A 19,743-nucleotide genomic window follows, 5' to 3' on the forward strand; every position below is an offset into this window, starting at 1 on the left:
TTTGCATATGAAAATGTAAAAATGTGAGATCAGGTCCAGTTAATTATTTTAAATTTTACCCAGAATTCTAAATGTCAAAATTTAAGACACATTTTATTTTTGGTTTCTGTGGCTATGTTTGATCTTCATGTGTACTAATACTAAGCAATTTAAAGGACATGTTTCTTTGAACTATATCTGTAAATATGAAGAGAGTAACCACATGTGAAATTAAAATTAGGTTTAAAAAGTTATAATTAATTTTTTTCTCATGTGAGGTATGGTGTTTTCTTAAAGTACATAAAGAGACAAAATTGGGTATTCCTTTTCATATACCAAATGGTTCAATCAATGAGACAATTGCACTAAAATATTATTACTATATAGCTACACAGATATGAATAGAGCTATAAGAGGGTCTATGAAGAACAGTTTCCTCCTACCCTATCCTCACCACACAGAACACTGGATGTGTCACAGGACTAGATGGAGGGTATCCCACACACTGCACTATTTTCTAGTAGAGACCAACTGGTATTCTATAATTTAATTCTGTTCACACTCTCTCCTGGTGATCGTGTTAGAACCCATAGGGTCAGGGTTTAGTTCCACAAGACTAACCCCATTTGAGTTGTGCAAATTCCATCTTGAAACCTGTGCTTCTGTCCTACCAAGTATAAATCAGGGTTCCAGTAAACCCCTCCTGTTCAGTAATTTGATCACAGAACTTAGTAGGGAACACTCTTAGGTTTATTGGTGTGTTATAAAAGATACAGATGATAAGCCTGGTGAAGATGTACATAGGGTGAGGCCTGGAAGGTTTCCAAACCCAGGAGCTTCTTCCCAGTGAAGTTGGAGAGCTCACTTTATGGACATAAGGATGCATTCGTTCAGCAGGAAGCTCATCAAATCTCTTATTCAAGAGTTTTTATACACTGAGCATGGTGGACCATGCCCATAATCCCAGTGGCTCTGGGAGACCAAGACAGGAAGATCACAAGTTCAAGGCCAGCCAACTTAACAAGACCCTGTCTCAAAAAAAAAAAAAAAAGGTTGGAGGGGGGGGTGGATATGGCTCAGTGGTTAAGCGCCCCTGTGTTCCATTCCTAGTTTCAAGAGGGAAAAAAAGCTCTTTGTAGATTTTTTATATCTCCAGTCCCTCCTCTGTCCTAGCAGTTGGTTCATTCCCATGCCTAGGCAGGAAATTCCAATCCTCTAATCATTTGGTCTTGTTGGTGGCCAGCCCATGCTGATGCTGTCTAGGGATCCCATCCTACATCACCTCATAAAGCTTATGCTTAATGATGAAAGGGCTTGTTATGAACAAGAAAAGACAATCCATCACTTAAGAAATTTCAGAGGTTTTAGGAACCATACAAAAGCCAAATACAACAAAAGATTCTCCTACCAGTATCACTCAGGAATTCATGGATTTGGGAGCTCTGTACTAAGAACCAAGGATTAAGACCAAAAATATATGTTTCTTGGTACATAAAAGAAAAAAAATAAATGATAAAGAAGCCCATCACCCTCTAAAACATGCTAACCTTTATTTAAAGTTTATTATGATTGTGCACATATACAAGTAAATATTTGCAATTCTTTGAGACCCAGAAGTTAATTGCCTGCACTCCTTCACTTGCCTCTATTGTTAGCAGAATAAGGAGCATCTTCAAAACAGTATTATAGGTGTCTACCCCGTCCACTCTCAATGCTCATTTACCAAAACCCTATTAAACAAAATGGAGTTCCTAAGTCCTAAAGTCAGTGGCAACATCCTGTCTAAAACTTCACTCAGACAATTATTGTCCCAGTTGTTCCTACCAGGTTTTTAGAGGAAGCTTTGTCTCGAGAACACAGGGCATTTATTCTGTGATTTCATTTCAAATCAAGTATTTCTTTATTGTGGTCTTCAAATAAGGGCAAAATAATGCAATCTGAAACTGGATTTATTTTACCACTTTCAATAAGACCCTGGGCAAATGACTTTCTTTGTTCCTCAGACTCCTCATTTAGTGTTTTTGAAATGCAGTAGAAATAATTTATAGTTTCAGATCTACGATTCAGGCAATACTGTACACTATTAACTCAGCAAATAATGCCAGGTGTATGCAATGCAGCAGAAAAGCAGGCAGACACAGTGCCTGTCCTCTTCAGCACCCAGCAGTCAAGGGAGCATGAGTCTTATGGAGTACCAAGGGCAAATCCTGATGAGCAGATGGAGTGACAGCATTCTGTTCAGGCCCATAACATGTGACTTATTAGAAGAATCTGATTTTAAAGGAAAAATCCCTTCAATAAAAAGTTTGTTTTCTGATTTGGGGACAGATTTGCTCACAGAAATCTTCTAGAAGGAAACTCAGCTTATATTAAATTATTTCATCAGTTTATTGAACTAAAATGCACCAGAGTTTTATTTACCTTGATCCATACCAGGATGATCATACCACTGATACTGTTTCAAAATTCTATATTCACTTATAATGAAAAAAGCAAAACCCAGATAAGTAAGCTGATACCCAAAACCTGTTTCATAAAGTTTATTTCAAAAAGTAACCTGTGGAGGATATGACACAGCGATTATAAGATAGATAAAACCGAATTTCCAATACCTTCTATATCTGTTGTAATTCTGGATTCTTTTTTTTTTTTTATAATCACGATAATCCCAGTTACTATAAGACTGTGAAATCACTTCTGAATCATCTGGGATTCTGTATATCCAGTAATTTTAAGTGTTGAAAGCATATGATAATATTCTAAAGCTTTAAGACTTAAGATTTGGGGGAGGAGGGAAGGAATTAACTCTATTTCCCAAATACACTGATAAAAACAAGGGCTTATTAGTAACATAATTGCATAAGCATTTCTTCACTTTATTATTTTACTTGCTTTCTCAGATTAATTTTATTCAGCTTTAAAGCTAAGCTAGTTTATTATAGTCTAGCTTTTTTAATGGTGTTTATAGTAAATTTAATTAAATAAGAATTCTTAAATAGCCATGACAAATTTTCTCCCAGCTACTTGGAATAATCGTAAATTAACAATAAAGTTCCAAAAGATTTTTTAAATTTACTTCTAAATCAATTAATTCTAATTCACATTTTTCTGGTAGAAATTAAATGAATTTTTAAAATATTTCTACTTCCAAGGAACTCTAAACAGCAATCAGACGTGTGGGATTTCAAAGATCATAATAATATTAGCATTATTCAGCATTTGGTTTTCAGTACTGATATCAACTTAGTTTATAGTATTATCCTAAATTTATCATTATAATTTCTAGCATTAGCAGTAACTAATGGTCCTTACACACTGTATACTTGGCATAAGGAATCAGAAATCAATGCATGATCAAACACGAACTCTGTGCCAAATAAAATTACTATCACTTATTTACTCAACTAGCTAAATGTGCTTGTTGGTGATTCCAGCACTCAAAACACAATCATCATTACCTTCAGAAAGTATGAGAGTGTAGTTTGGAAAAAGTAAGAGAAATGTTAGTGCACTAATGTATGTGAAACAGAATATCCAAGTTCTGATAAATCACACAGTTTAGCAGTGTGATCATATTACTTCAGTATTATATTAATTAAATTTTATACAGACATTTTAAATAAAATTATGTAACCCACATTAGATAATTTTATTCCAAAGTTAATTATTCTTTTTTTTTCTTAAGCAAATGTATTTTCACAACATAAAAGATCTCCTTTAGATAAATGCCTAAAGCAAGTTTTTAATTAAAATGGTTTTGAATTAGTTTAGGATTAGTTTGATTAGTTTAGGATATTTATATATATATATATATATATATATATGGCTACAAATCAGGGAAAAGCAGAAAACTATGTGCAAATCCTAATATGTTCCCAGTAATTCCATTTCTTTTTCTCCTGTTCATCATCAGAGAACAAAAGTATTTTCACAGGCCTCTTAAGATCACCTGTGCTAAAATTAGTGATGTGCCCATTCTGCCCCTCTTTGTGTTCCTTGCCAAAATTTCACAGAAAAGAATATTACAAAAATCTCTGGTCTGGGTTTGCTGTAGATGAATTGCTCACTACCTAATCCTGGGATTTATGTATAATCTGAGAATGATATTGCTCAGTAACCTGCCTCACTGGTTAAAATAAAATGAGAATATACATATAAAATGTATTAACCTGTTTTCCAATACTATAACAACATACCTGGGCTTAGATAACTTTTAAACAAAATAAGTTCTTTAGTTCATGGTTCTGGAGATTCAAGGGCATGCTTCAAGTTCTACTTGGGCTGGTAAAGGCTTTATGTCAGATGGCATCACAATAGTGGTAGCCTGTATGAGGGAGCAATCACATGTAAGACCACAAGCCACAATGGTCAAAGAAGCACCCGTCTTCTTCTTTTTATAACAATCCTCTTGAGAGAACTAACTCAGGGTCTCATGAGAACTACCTTAACCCTTCCCAGGTGGGGACCCCCAATGACCTCCTACTCAGTTCCACCTTGAAAACATCTACCACACTACAATATCATCACACTAAGAACCAAGCTCACAACTCATGAACCTTTGAGGGAAAAACTCAAACTATGCCCAAATCGTGGTATAATGTATTTTATAAACTCACACACACTGTATGAATAAAAGTTGTTATTATTCTAACTGTGATCCATGCCCACAGATTCAGTCCAGTTTTAGATACATAGATTCTAATAACCCAAGTGAATCAAGGGAGCCTGAGTTAAATAATTCAGATGGCTCAAAGTGCAAGACATTCTTACTATTTCTCTTGCTATAAAATCACTACATTTGTCCTAGACTTATTCTAAGGTCTCAGTCCTATTTTATTCCTCAAAATGGATGAACTTCAAAAAAATTAATGAATGAACATCTTCTCCTTCAAATTCCTATTTTAGCATATAATACCAAGTTAACCTCCCCCTCAAGTAGGTCCCTGCCTTGCTCTTTCTTGCCATCTTGGAAGATATGACTTGAATCTATAGTCTATATCTGGGAACCCATGATGCCTTAATGCTTCTCTTATTCTGTGTAGCCGTCTGGCTTGTCTCCACAGGCTCTTTTTGGTTTGATATGTAGTTCAGCTATTTAGCAGATTTAGACCCAAGCTCACTAATTCTTCTCTAATCACAATTATCTGCAAAAGGAGCAAGATGCTTTGTGAGGTAGAGATCTGTATCCTTGAAGATATCCAAGCCATTTGCCATGGCTGCCTTGGTTGGAATTTAGACAGATGACTGCTCAACATTATGTCACCAGCTTACACATTCTGCCACTCTGGTTCTCTGAAGTTTCTGGCATTACAGTAGAGAAGATGTCATTGTGTCCTACCCCACTGAATGAGTTTGAAAGGAAAGATACTATTTGCTTCTTATTTGAAAATTATTTGTGATTTCAATTAAATGAAATATACTTCAGAAACACAAATGATCTGTTTGTGTAGACGTAAAAAGTATTACCACACTAATGTCTTCATTAGAGATGGCAGTAATTAGAGGAAATGAAACCATTAATTCTGAAAAGAGCTTTTTTTTCTTTAAATCATGGATGGTAAGCTGTGTTCCAAATCAAAAATCCATTAAAGATATGCTATTTCTAATTACAATTTTATGTTAGTTAGTATACTGTTTTTAAATAAATATTGAAAGCACTTTAGATTCTATCTGTAAGTCAGTTTCATAAACTAAACTAAAATATGAATTATGCAAAAGTTTAGCAGTCATAATATTTTAGGAAAGACTGTTTATTCACATATAATATATAAACTATTTTAATACTCATTTTTTCTTTTATTTTTATAACTATATTATAACTATTTTATAATAATGCTGTTTTCCTTCAATCGTAGGACATAAAATAAAAATCTTGACTACCAAATGCAGTAAGTTAAAGTCTACAATGCTAATAGAAAATGACTAGTTTTCCTATTTTTTTAACTTTTCATTTGTTTATGAAATAACAATGCTGACAAAGGTGGATATTTGTGATCCACTATAGCATAAATTGCTGTTGTCTCTTTATCATACTTATTTGATGAAAAATGGTGTAAAGATAGTAAATATGATAAAGATATGGGATTTAATGTGCAGAACAAGGAGTTTGGGTTGTAAAACCAGACAGCTCAGAATAAGAGGGCTGAAAAGTTCATAAGAAAAGAGAAGATAGATAAAGACAGGAATGAAAGCAGTTTGCAATGACCAGAAGAGGGTTTGCCAGGTGGAGTCTTGACTTGCCAAGAACCACTGTGGTTCAGGTCATGTTAACTGTTTTAGTCACCTTTTTCACCGATGTGACTAAAAGATCCGACCAGAACAACTGTAGAGGAAGAAAAGTGTATTTGAGGGTTCATGGTTTTAGAGGAAATGAAACCATTAGGTCTCAATCCATAGACAGCCAGCTTTATGCCTCAGATCTCCAGGTGAGGCAGAACAACATGGTGGAAGAATGTGGCAGAATGAAGCAGCTCACATGAAAGCAAAGAGAGAGACTCCATTTGCCAGATACAAATATATACCTCCAAAGCCATGTTTGAATGCCCCACGTCCTCCAGCCACACCCTACCTGCCTTCATTTGCCACTCAATTAATCCCACCAGGTGACTGGTGCATTGATTAGATTAAGGCTCTTATAACCCACTCATTTCTTCCCTGAACTTTCTTGCATTGTCTCATACATGAGCTTTTGGGGGACACATCACATCCAAACCATAACATTCTGCCCCTGGCCCCTAAAAGCTCTCACTAATCTGACAATGCAAATTACATGTAGTCTTTTTCTTTTTCTTTTTTTTTTTTTTTCAGGCTTGGGATCTACAAAGAATAAAGATCATGTTTGACTTGGATAGTTGAGGTTGATAGATTTATCATAACTACATCAAATATGTCATTTATTAATTTAAGATATTTCACATATAACTTCCACAAATTGTTTTTGGTAAAACTGAAAAAAGGTTACCTTGAGATGGTGTTGCATGCAGTAGTTAGAACCCTAGGTACAATCCCCAGCATGAAAAAAATTAGTTGCCGTAACTTATTATTCCACTCAAAATGTTAATTAAATTATTATAAATTAGTATCAAACTATAATTAAAATTAATTCCTTAAACGTTAAATCATTTTTGGATGCACGATATTGGAACATAGTTACAGTATTAACTTTGCGTAATCAAAAGTTTAAAAGTTTAACTTTGTTTAATTGAAAACATTTCAAAAAAGTTTTTAAGTTACACAATGTAATTTGTACTTATAAAATCATTATTTGTATATTTCTTCATTATATGTAAACCAGTGGGGAAAAATTAAGCAGTTGTTGCAATGCATTCTTTTTTATGCTGCCTGCTTGTATTTCTTCAACCCTGATTAGCAGGAATCACATTCTCTAAACTTCACCAGTAGAAATATACAAAGTCAAGTGTCTTATGTAGTTTTACACTTTCACTCTGTCTTACTGTGTAGTCTTTTTCCAAGAGTCCCATAGTCTCAACATTTCCAAGATTGCTCAAAGTTCAATTCTTCTCTGAGAATCAAGACAATCTCACATCATATGCTCGTGTGAAATAAAAAGCAATTTACAAGTATCCAATGTGTAATGATATAGGGTAAGCATTTCCATTTACAAAATTAGGGGCATAGAAAAAAGTGATATGACCAAAGCAAGACTAAAATCCAGCTGGGCAAACAGGTCCTATAGTTCTGTGTATGGCATCTGGAGCACATGGCATGATGTCCTCTCCATAGGGCTTATGTAGCTCCACCCCTGTGGCCTTATTGATTGCAGCCCAAGTGACCTTTCTCTTTGTTTGTCTCTGCTCAATTCCTGTAGCTTTCCTAAGACCTTGTTCCACATTACTGGCATTTCTTAATCTCAGGGGTCTCCACTGCAGCTTCAGCTTCCTCCTTACATCTCCACACTTTGCCCTTTCAGGGGCTGTCCTCAGGGACTCCAACCCTGCTGCACTTTGCCTGGCCTCCCAGGACTTCCTTTGAAATCTTGGTGGAAACCTCCATGAACCCTAACTTCAGCATCCTGCATTCCTGCAGAACCAGCACTATGTGGTTGATGCCAAGTTATGCTGTCACATCAAGCAGTAGCCCAGCCTCTGAGTGCCTGGATGGCTGAGAACATTGAAAAACTTCCTAAGCCCCCTTGTGCAAGAGGATTCCCCACTGGACTCTTCTTAAAAGAATTTTCACTTTTACTTGCTTGAACCTGAGATGGGTGTGGTCTTGCCAGCTCCTAAGATGCCCTCAAAGCCATCTTTCTTATTGCTTCTAGGCAGTCTTCAGGATTTCTTTAGTGGCAGTAACGTCTTTAACAACTGCAACTTCCTTAGGCCCAGTTTTACTCCTGCCTTTCAAGTCCAAGTTTTTCAAATCTTCCTGCTCTGTTTTCCACTTCTGAATATCACAATAAACTTGGCTAAAAGCTACCAGCAATACCCAAGCCACTTCCTGAATCCTGTGCTAGTGCCCTAGACATTTCTTCTTCCAGATTTAGCAATCCATTGCTTTTAAAATCAGCCTCACAGAAAGTCTCAGGACACAGGCATAATGCAGACAACTTTTCAGCCAGAATATAACAGGAATGGCCTGTAGTCCAAATTCCAATAGAGACCTCCCCTGAACCCTCTCACCTTTCATCACTGTCCATGGTCCTGTTGGCTTTCTTGTCTTCTGAGCTCCCACCAGAGTCAGCCATTAAGCTCTATTTACGACAATATAAAGCATATCCAGCTTGTACTGCTAAACATCTCAAAATTTCTCCCACCAATTTGCAAAAAGCTCAAAAAGCTTCTGAACCATATGGTCAAGTTCATCATAGCAATAACCCCACTGTTGGAACTAATTTCTGTTTTAATCAGCTTTCTAGCTGCTGTGACTAAAAGACCCAACAAGAACAACTTTAGAGGAGGAAGAGTTTATTTGAGGGCTCATAGTTTCAGAGATCTCAGTCCATAGAAGTCCTTGGGGCTCGAGGTGAACCAGAACAACATGACAGAAGAATGTGGCAAAGTAAAGCGGCTCACATGATGATTATGAAGGATAGAGAGAGAGAGAGAGAAAGAGAAAGAGAGACACTAACTTCCCTTGCCAGACACAAATATATAACCCAAAGCCACACTCCCAATGCCCCACCTCCTTCAGCCACACCCCAGCCTTCAGTTACCACTCAGTTTATCCCATCAGGTGATTGATTCATTGATTGGGTTAAGGGTCTTATAACCTAATCATTTCTTCTCTGAACCTTCTTAAATTTTTTCATACATGAGCTTTTGGGGGCTACCTCACATCCAAACCATAACATTAACCCAGATTAGAACTAAAGCAACCAGAGGATTTTTGCTTTCCTGCAAGCAAATGGAGTCTCAAAAAGTAACTATGAAAGCTAATAAATTCACTACCTCTAGTGACAGGGATGCTAATGGAAGACAGGAGATTCCTAAAACAAGACTTTGCTACTTGTGGTGGAAGCAATAGAGTATCAGAACAGTTGCATCTAAGTTAAGACCCAAGTCTGAGATGGAGACCAGGTAGACCTGCATGCTCAATACAAGATACTCAGGAGAGAGAACCTATGTTTAGCAAATCTAATTTTCTAGCAAGTAGTAAATAAGCCTATTCTTAATCTAAAGGGAGATAAGGTAAATATCAGAATAAGGTGCTTTCTTCCTGGAAATGAGCTCTCTCAATTCTCAGGGTTACCAGTTAAATAAATAATCCTGAAAAGTAGCCTTTGGGAAGAAACCACTATTGTGACATTAGCACATTCAGCAAGATGTATGGGAGTGCAAGAGGCCCCCCATGGCCCCTCAATGGTAAAGGATAGTAGTTCTCAAAGGGCTGTAATCCTAACAGCTCAGAAGCCCAAGGCAGGAGGATCAAAAATTCAAGGCCAGCCTAGACAACTTAGTGACATCCTATCTCAAAATAAAATTGTGAAAGGGATTGGGGATGTAGATAAGGGGCAGAGTTCCCCTGGGTCAAACCCCAGTAACACACACACACACACACAAACACACACACACACACACACACACAAAACTGTTGAGATGCCCAAATCAGCATCACTACAAAATCTATTACATATGCAATCATGGACCTCACTCCAGACTTAGTGAATCAGAAAACTAACACCAAGTTTAATAAGCCCACTTGATCATTCTAGAGGATCCCTAAAGTTTGACAACCAATAATGTAAAGTTAAACAATTCATATCAGGATTCTGGGTTCAGCCAGGGTTTCCACCAACCTCCTGCACTTGTATCTCAACCTGTATGGCTCTTAGTATCTTTATCTATAAAAGAAGAAAGTTAAATAATTTCTGATTGCTTATTGTTCAAATTCAATGAAATCCTGCCCACCCTGACATGTAGCTTTGTAAATATTTTTCTGTATTAAAGATCTTAAAATTCATATGGCAAATATTGGTAAAGCCAGGAGAGATTGGGTAGCAAGTAAGCAGGTTTTCAGGGTTTTGAAAGCTTCTTCCAAAATCCAAAATCTAAGGCTAGTCTTACAGATGTGTAGAACTTATGGGTAGCTTGAGGTAAATGCAAATTAGCCTACCTGTAATAGATCAGCATACACATTCAGAAGATCTGTTTATTGATTTACAGTGGTAACTATAACTGAACCAGTCTTGTGTGCTCTGGCCTGAGCATTCTCTTCCAACAGGCAAACTGCTAGGAATTATAAGTTTTTCTTGAGGAGTGTGGATGCAGAGCAGAGAGGTGGTTGTGCTGACAGTTTAATGTTCTGAGATTGCTGGTATGACCATGAATATAGTAGGAATATTCCCATTGTCACAGGGCAGGTTCACTTCCAGAGCGTAGACATAATCTCCTGGGAACAGTTCTCAGATGGGCACAAGTGGTTGCCCACCTAGATTCTCTTAACTGCTGTACATCATTTTTAGATCCACACATTCTTTCATTGGCTGATTTGACAAGTTTTGGTTATATTCTAGTCAACTCTCCAAGACCTAGAAACCTTCTCTTTAGTGACATTGCACAGTCTCTGCCTTCATCATTTAAATCTTGATTTTTTTTTTATTTTATTGTTGGTTGTTCAAAACATTACATAGTTCTTAATATACCATATTTCACAGAATGATTCAAGTGGATTATGAACTCCCACCTTTACCCCGTATACAGATTGCTGTGTCACATCAGTTACATTTCCATTGATTTACAAATTGCCTTTCTAGTGTTAAATCTTGATTTTAAAGCTAAAGTCTCAGAAGACAATCAGAATCTTATTTCCACAATTACCATAGGAGACCACATTTTCGTTCTCTCCTGTGTTCCCTGTCCCACCTCCTATATCTTAAATGGTCATCAATGAAGGAAATAGAGACTCTTCAGAGTAGTTACCTTCATTTATAGTTTTTGTGATGTGTGATTCTTTCAGTCTAAAAGCAAAATGTTATTTTGTCCCCAAGAGCTTATTAACAGAAGGCAAGTTTTAATTTATAATGAGCAGTAGATGCTGAGAATCTGTTGGCTATTTAGCTATCTGAATTAATACAATTCATTTCATTTGTAATGAGGAATTATTTAAAGCCAAATACATTCACATCATTCATAAAAAGTGAATGTCTGAGCAAATACTCAAGAAATATGATCAATGATGACAATAAATATAAATAATTCCTGTTCATAAGACATTTTCTCTAAAACTTCATGAGTCCCATATCACCCACATAATTTTTTGCTTTTATAGATATGACCTAAAAATATAGTCTATCCAGATTTCTCTAAATGTTTATTATTTATAAAACTCAATTAGGAAAAGGATAAGCATTCCTAATACTTAAGTCACGAGACTTATTTAAAAGTATGATTTTGGGGGGATACAGCTGTAAATAAGGTGTATTTATTCTGCATATTGCTGTACCTATTTTATTTCAAACATATCAATGCTTGAAGTTTAAAATTAAATGTGCTTTCCCTGTAGATTAGTATTATCTTTTTTTATCTTCATCAAATAGAAGTAAATTGCTTGATTCAATAGAATCCAGTCCCATCTCAGTGGCTCTCTTTGTTGTTTTTCAGAAATGAGAGAAATTGAAAGTTGAAAAAGCATTCATCATCAGGAGAATTTGTTTTAAAAGCATCCACTCTCCCATACAGCCAGCAGATAAATTACCTGCTCTTCAAGAGAGCACAATTAGTTTTACATTATACTAAACAAATCAGGTCCTTAAGTGGTTGTCTCCCTTGAGAAAAAGGCAGCAAAAATGTCATAGTTTGTCTTCTTTCTCCCCGGCCTTTAGAAGTCTTTTCTCAGGCTGCAAGTTCGATGAAAGCTCCGTGAATATATTTTACGACTGTTTTTCAGTAAGGAAAATTATATGCTTGACTTGTATCCATATGGTTAATAATACCTACTTCACAATGCAAAGTTAATGAAGCTTTTTGTTTTATACCAATGACAAGCAGAAGCTTTATGGCAAGAAGAAAGACTTCAATTACTTTCAAACCCACCTTTCTTCTTCCCACAATAATTATTTTTATATAATCCTTTACAGTTAAGGAGCAAAATAAGGGGGAAGTGTACTAAGGATGATGGAAGATGCACAAAAAATCTGTAGGCTGTTTTTTGTTCCTCTTAATCAAACAGTTGCTTAACTACCAATGCCTCTTTTGAGATGCACAGGATGATGTAAGAACATACGAAATTAATGTTACCTGCCAAGACCTGCAGAAACACAAAGATTAGTCAACACAGCTACGGCACCACTTTTAGCGTTTTCCACTCATAATAAGAAAGTGATCAATGGAGACTTTGGAGGAAAGAGTGCAATTGCAATCATATAAATAATCTTGGTTCTTTCCTACACACAGGGGTCATCAATCAAAAACTCAAAAACTGCTATGCCTCAGTTTCACATAGCAGCATTAGCCTAGAGGTTAACTTAATTTTATTTCTTTTTCATTTTTACATTGATAATTGATCATTTTTCGTATGTGCCTACAGGTTATATATGAAACTTCCTTTATATCACACAAAAGAGCAGCATGCCTATTTTGTACCAAAACTTTGTGCGTTAAAGACTAATGGATTTGTTTCCCATGTGTACAAACACAGCCTAGAATTACATGAAGAACATGTGTGAGTGATGTTTTCATTTTTTAAAATGCATCTATGTGTAATCACTATATAGTATATATTGGGTAAGGAGGAAGAAGGGAGATAAAAGGGAAAAAGGAGTGAGGGAGAGAAACAGAGAAAGAGAGTCAAAATATCAAAATATATTTGTTTCTTACTCTTAGAAGTTTTGGGATATAATTCATTTAATGTTTTTTTAATTGTAGAAAAAATACTCTGAAGGAAAGGTATCTTGTCAATTTTAAGTTAAGTGTGATTTATTAAGGCATTTATTATTAGGATTATATTTATATTTATAAATACAGCAAGCTATACAAACTACTTCTGAGAGTCCTTTGAATAATGACTAGCCCAGATTAGTTAATTAAATTCAGTCAAACATTGTAAATGGCATTTTTAAATTCAATACCTGATAACTTCTTTTGTTTTAAGAGAGAGAGAGAGAGAGAATTTTTAATATTTATTTTTTAGTTCTCGGCGGACACAACATCTTTGTTTGTATGTGGTGCTGAGGATCGAACCCGGGCCATACGCATGCCAGGCGAACACGCTACTGCTTGAGCCACATCCCCAGCCCCACCTGATAACTTCTTGAAAAGTACATTATTTGTGTGGTTTAACAAATAGTCTGAGAGTGAAAATTTTCTTAAAATCTAATGAATCAAATGTATCATTATGATGGCCAAACGTTTACTTATTTCAATATTATGCAGAAGCAGAGTAAGATTTCAAGTCATAAAACTGAAATCCTATTCTAGATCAATTTTTCAGTGTATGTTCTAAACTGAAATCACAAGACTTACTCAAGTAAGCTAAATTCTCTTAAATAACATAAGCACTCAAGTTACCAAATGGGCACAGGTTTTCTCCTTAACAAAAAATACTGGTACTAGGATTTCTACTGTCATAAACATTTTATATTTAATTTGAACCCTTCTAGAATGAAAAGGTGTGTACTCACTGAGGACAACATTCCAGTTAACTGAAATTATTTAGATGAAATTATTACCATCTAGGTTCACTGAGCTTTTTTCCACCAGAAATCTTGGCCAGACCTGAGAACTGAACCTGCAGACATTCATAGCAATTTTCATCACTCAATAGCAATGCTCAGTCTTTTTCAGAATCTATTAATGGGCTTCCAAAACCTCTGTCTACTCACAGTAGATAGTAACTCCCATTCAGATAATTGCCTTGATTTGCATGTATTTGACTCTTAAGACATGCATTGGGGTTGGAGATGTGGCTCAAGCGGTAGTGCACTCGCCTGGCATGTGTGCGGCCCAGGTTCGATCCTCAGCACCACATACAAACAAAGATGTTGTGTCCGCCGGAAAACTAAAAAAAAAAGAACAAATAAATATTGAAACTCACTAAAGACATGCATAAACTTTTCCATTTAACTGCAAATTGAAATTGATGGGATGACAACAGGTACAATCATATTTTCTACCAAAGTCTTTATACTTTGCCTTTTCCCATTAATTGAATTTTGCATCATTTTCATCTTCAATTTCTCAATTCAGTTCTTCAACCAATTAGATTTGAGGTTTTATATGATGTTTTTGACTCACAGTTACACCATGAAATTTGTCTTCCACAGTCTTTCCTGTTTCTGGCCTTCTTCTTTTGCAAGTCAGATTGTGTAACTCAGATCAGAGACCTGTAGACCCCAGGTACAAAAACGCTTAAATGCGCCCTGTTGGGGAAAGTATGCTACAGTCACTCTTGTTAAGGACAACAAAGATTCATGGGCAAATCAAATCCTTTCTTGAGCCTGGAACTTCAAGAGGTTCCGCTCTTACATAAGAGCTCAAGCTGAAAAACAATTCCTAATCTCAGGCAACAAATTGGATGGATTAAAAAAGTAATTTTTGCTATAAAAATAAATAAATTTAAGATTGCCTTGAACAATCAATCTAAGAATCTGTCATCAAAAATATTCATCCAATGGTGGAATCAGATAAACATCATTACCCTAGGTTCATGTACAACTGCACATAATGGTGTGACTCTACATTGTGTACAACCAAAGAAATGAAAAGTTGTGCTACATTTATGTATAATGAATCAAAATGCATTCTGCTGTCAAATTTAAAAATTTTTTTTAAAAATCACTCTAGGGCTGGGGTTGTGGTTCAGCATTGTACCAGGCACTGGGTTTGATTCTCAAGACCACATTAAAAATAAATAAAATGAAGTTATTGTGGCCATCTACAACTAATCAAAATAGAAAAAATATTCATCCTAAGGATCTATTTCTTTATCCTTCTCTTGATTAAGCCCTAAAATCTAACTTACATCTTCTCATGCTAATAACAATGAAACACAAATCCCTGTGTTTTAAAAAACTTTTTTTTCTTTTCTCAGTTTCTACAGATAAAGTGATCTGAAATAATATATGATGACACGAAAACAGAAAAGAGAAACTGTGACAACCCCCAGAAATGTGAAAGAAGGTTTCCTACTGGATTGCAGCATCTTTGGTTCGATTTGTATAAAAACCCAAATAAATAAGATGGACAGTATTGTTAAATTTTAGAAATTCCATTTCTTCTATGTTCTAAGCTGTATAATTGTCAGGTTTTTATGGTTTAAATTGTAAATGTGTTTCCCTCTTGCTAATTATGTTTTTTTTTAAGTCTTAAACTGTGAAGGACATTTATGAATGGTAAGAGAGACACTGTATACAAATGTATATTTGTAAAAGCTATTTTTATGATTAGCATGTCTCATTGTTGACCATATATAGAGTCAGGTGGTATGGCAATTCTACATTTAAAGCTTATTTACAATAGCATCATGTAAGAAAAGATACATTGTATGCTAGTGTTTATAATTTATTTTTAATTTATAGTTTAAAGTACTTCAGATCATAAGGATAAAATACTTGAAAAAGTTATATTTCTGCCCTCTATAAGCACCATTTTTATTAATAAAGAATGCAGTTATTTCAGATGTGAGACAACAGTTAACTGCTGGTTTGACCTGTGACTAAATTGAGCATGCTTCGCTCTACTGAACTGAAATGATCCAGTTATTACCTAATATTTCAGTCTAGGCATGAGATTCCATGGACAGGTTTAAATGTTCACACAGGTGAGAACTAGATTGACAAAGAAAAGATTGTCTTGTCTTTGGATCCAAAAATCTCAATTAGTTCATACATCACTTCACTTCATCTCCTGTTCCTAGGAATTCTTCGTTCCCAAGCATTGCAAGTGTTTTCCAAATACTCTTAGCTATTGTCTTGTGTTGTGGAAATGGAATAAACCATCTTCACAGACTGTAGAATCCAGCATATAATTTCTTATAAATACTGTTTCTTTTAAAACAAAGTTGGTGTGTGTCTTTCCTTTGGGGTGTACTTAGTTTTAATCTTCAGTGTGAACTTTTTTTTTCAGTCATTGAAAGGACACAAAACTAGCCCAATAATGAAAGTATGCATCTTTATTTAAGTGTGTATTAGATGTTCTATATGACCACAGTCTTCATGAAGTGACCTGTATTCTGAAACACATTAATTTGCCATGTCAAAGAAATACAGTTGGCCTCAGACCTTGACAGAGGTCACACTCTCATTCACATTTCAAGAAGGTATATTTTTCCTCTAAATACAGAATTTTAAGAAGCTATTTCAGGATAGAAAGCAAATCAACCTTATCTGGAAGCATTTGTGCTCTGCCAGATTAAAATTCTGTATCTAAATTACTGCACAATCTATATTAAAGAGCAGGGAGACAATATGTGTCACCAAAATCACTAGGGGAGAGGAAGTTCTTTTTTCAAAGAAACTGAGGAGATTCTAAAATCACCTTGGTATGTATTTCCTTAGTTTTCTGTATAATTTCTTCAAGGTAATTTATCCTCTTTCTCTGTCTTTCAAATATAAACTAATGAAAAAATTATATAATTTCATTGGATAAAGGATATCAAAACCAAAATTCTGAAGAAATTAAAAAGAAGTACAAGGCCTGTTATTAAAGAAAATATGCTACATATTCTTATTTAATGTCTTTTAGAAATTTTTACCATAGAACCTAAGACCCAGATAAGGAATGTATTTCCCTTTTAAGGGGATGTGAAAAACAAGGTTAAACCCTGCTGACTCCCTTTGCTGGTCATAATGGGAATAGGAGAATTTGGGACTGCCCATGATTGGATTCAGAAACTGAATATGGTTCCATATGGGATGAAATCAGCACAACGATTATTTGGTTTGTTACTAAGTAGGAAAATTCGTTGAGAATAATCTGGTGCTCCAGAGAGAATCAAGTATAGGAAGTGTGGATCAAGAAATTACATATGCGAATGTTTTCCCCAATTTTCCCTTTGTTTGTCCTTGTATTATTCAATAAATAGTGTGGTATTATGTAGCACTATTATAAATTATTAAAAGTATCATAATTTCCCTGGTGGTCATTAACAATTCTTAAAATAAGATTAATAATTAAAATTTATAAAATGAATGCTTTGTTATTGAATCTGATTTTTCTCCCCACAGGCTCTGAGATACAACATCAGTGTTTCTCTTGTTTCATTGCCCATTCCTACTTTAAGAATTTCTTTTGATGACAAAGATAGAATAAAATACACATCAGGTCAACAACGTATAGATGACTTGAAATCGTAATCCCTGTAGGTTTACTTTAACAACTTCAAAGAAAACTTACAAGAGCCAAGGCTAAGAAGAGGGGAATATGAACTTTTTCCAAATAACGTCAAGCTCATTAAAAAAAAAAAAACTAACAGAAAGAAATGGGGGCAAATGAGGACATACTTGCTATGTTCAGTTCAAATAAAATTAGGCCCTGCTTGAAATTAGGTAAACTGGTCACTGGTGGTTACAAGCATGGGGAAATTACAAATTTTGTGTTCTTGTTCAACCAAAGAATAATTGGCAAAACATAAGTACACAACAGAATAAGAGGCAAATAAAACAGAAGATAGGCCTGGAAGGAACTATTTTAAATGAGTTAAAGTTCAAAAAGCAAGATGCATACCTATTAAGAAATAAAGATGAAACAGGCCTGAAGTAAGTTAGCAGTCATTAACTGAAACTCAAGTGTTGAAGAGAAGTCATCTGTCAGTGTCAGCTGGCCACAAGATTCAGAAATGCAGATCTGGAATTTCTGATTTTCCAAGAGAAGGCAGACTGAGTTCTAAATGAGATACTGTGTTTTGTTTCTTCAGTTTTATTCAAATGTAAATCTGAAACTGAATTAAGGCAGGTATGTGATTTACATCTAGGATATAACAGTTGTAAAACTTTAAATAATTAACTCACAATCATGAGAAACAAGAAAAGTCAGGATTATCCCTGATGGAAAAAATAAGAAAGAATAGACTCTAGAAAAACAAAAGTAACTCAACATTGTCATATTTATTAGGAAAATTATTTGAATCAAATATGGCAAAACATTTCATAAAGGTTACAATAAGGGGCTGGGGATGTGGCTCAAGCGGTAGCGCGCTCGCCTGGCATGTGTGCGGCCCGGGTTCGATCCTCAGCACCACATACCAACAAAGATGTTGTGTCCGCCAAGAACTAAAAAATAAATATTAGAAATTCTCTCTCTCTCTCTCTCTCTCTCTCTCTCTCTCTCTCTCTCTCTCTCTCCTCTCTCACTCTCTCTTTAAAAAAAAAAAAAGGTTACAATAAGCCATACTGATATTTGTGATATTTTTCTGTGTTTCATGGGCTTAAGATACTTCCTAATAATAAAAGTCTATGATGCATCTCTCAATATTACAGAAATAGAAATAGATGTACGTTCTGATGAAGTGAAGACATGAGTGATAGAAATAATACAGATAAAGATGGTGATTTGGATCTTTGGATTCCTCAGTGGTCTGAATTTTTGATCAATCTTTTCCAGATATGTTCAGATTATTGGGAAAGAATATAAACTGAAGAAAGAGAGATGCAGTACCTAGTATTCAATACCATTCTTGAAAAAAATAAGGAATCTGCAAATGAATTTATTATTTTGTGGTTGAAATAATTTCCTCTTGGTACTTGAGAGATTTGAAAACTGTCTAGGAGTTGAAATATTGTGTATGCAAGAACTTCAACTGCCTAAGCATGAAAAAGGATCTTTATCTTTACACTCTATTAAATGGAGCTTGTACATCACAGGTAATTTCTCCACAGTGGAGGGCATTAAATAAAATAGACTTATGTTTGGAATTTTTACCCAAACATTATAAACATTATTTTAAAAATAACAAAAATTTTACTTCGCTGAACAACTACTATGCACTGGGCACTTTGCTAATTATTTGGTATGTATTGTCACCAGTACTCAGAGGAAATTTGTTGGGTAGATGTTATACTCAGTTTATAGTTAAAACATATCCTTTGTTCACTCATCAATTCTTAATTGAGAATCAACTCAAGCACTGTTCTTTACAACCGAGGTCCAGCTATAAATTATAAATGATGAAATTCCCTGGAAAAGCTTGTTCTCTTATGAAGGACAACATCTGACAGGGCTTAAAAAAAAGCAAATATGTAGTACTGAAGATTATAATGACAATAAAAACCTAGAAGAAAACAAGACCATGAAGGAAAGAGGGAATAACTGGGCTTTAAATGGATGCTTTAAATAAGCTGGCCAGACAGGTGTCTTTGGTAAGACAACATTT

Source organism: Spermophilus citellus, assembly GCF_964194105.1.
Source record: "Spermophilus citellus genome assembly, chromosome: 14".
Classification (NCBI taxonomy): Eukaryota; Metazoa; Chordata; class Mammalia; order Rodentia; family Sciuridae; genus Spermophilus; species Spermophilus citellus.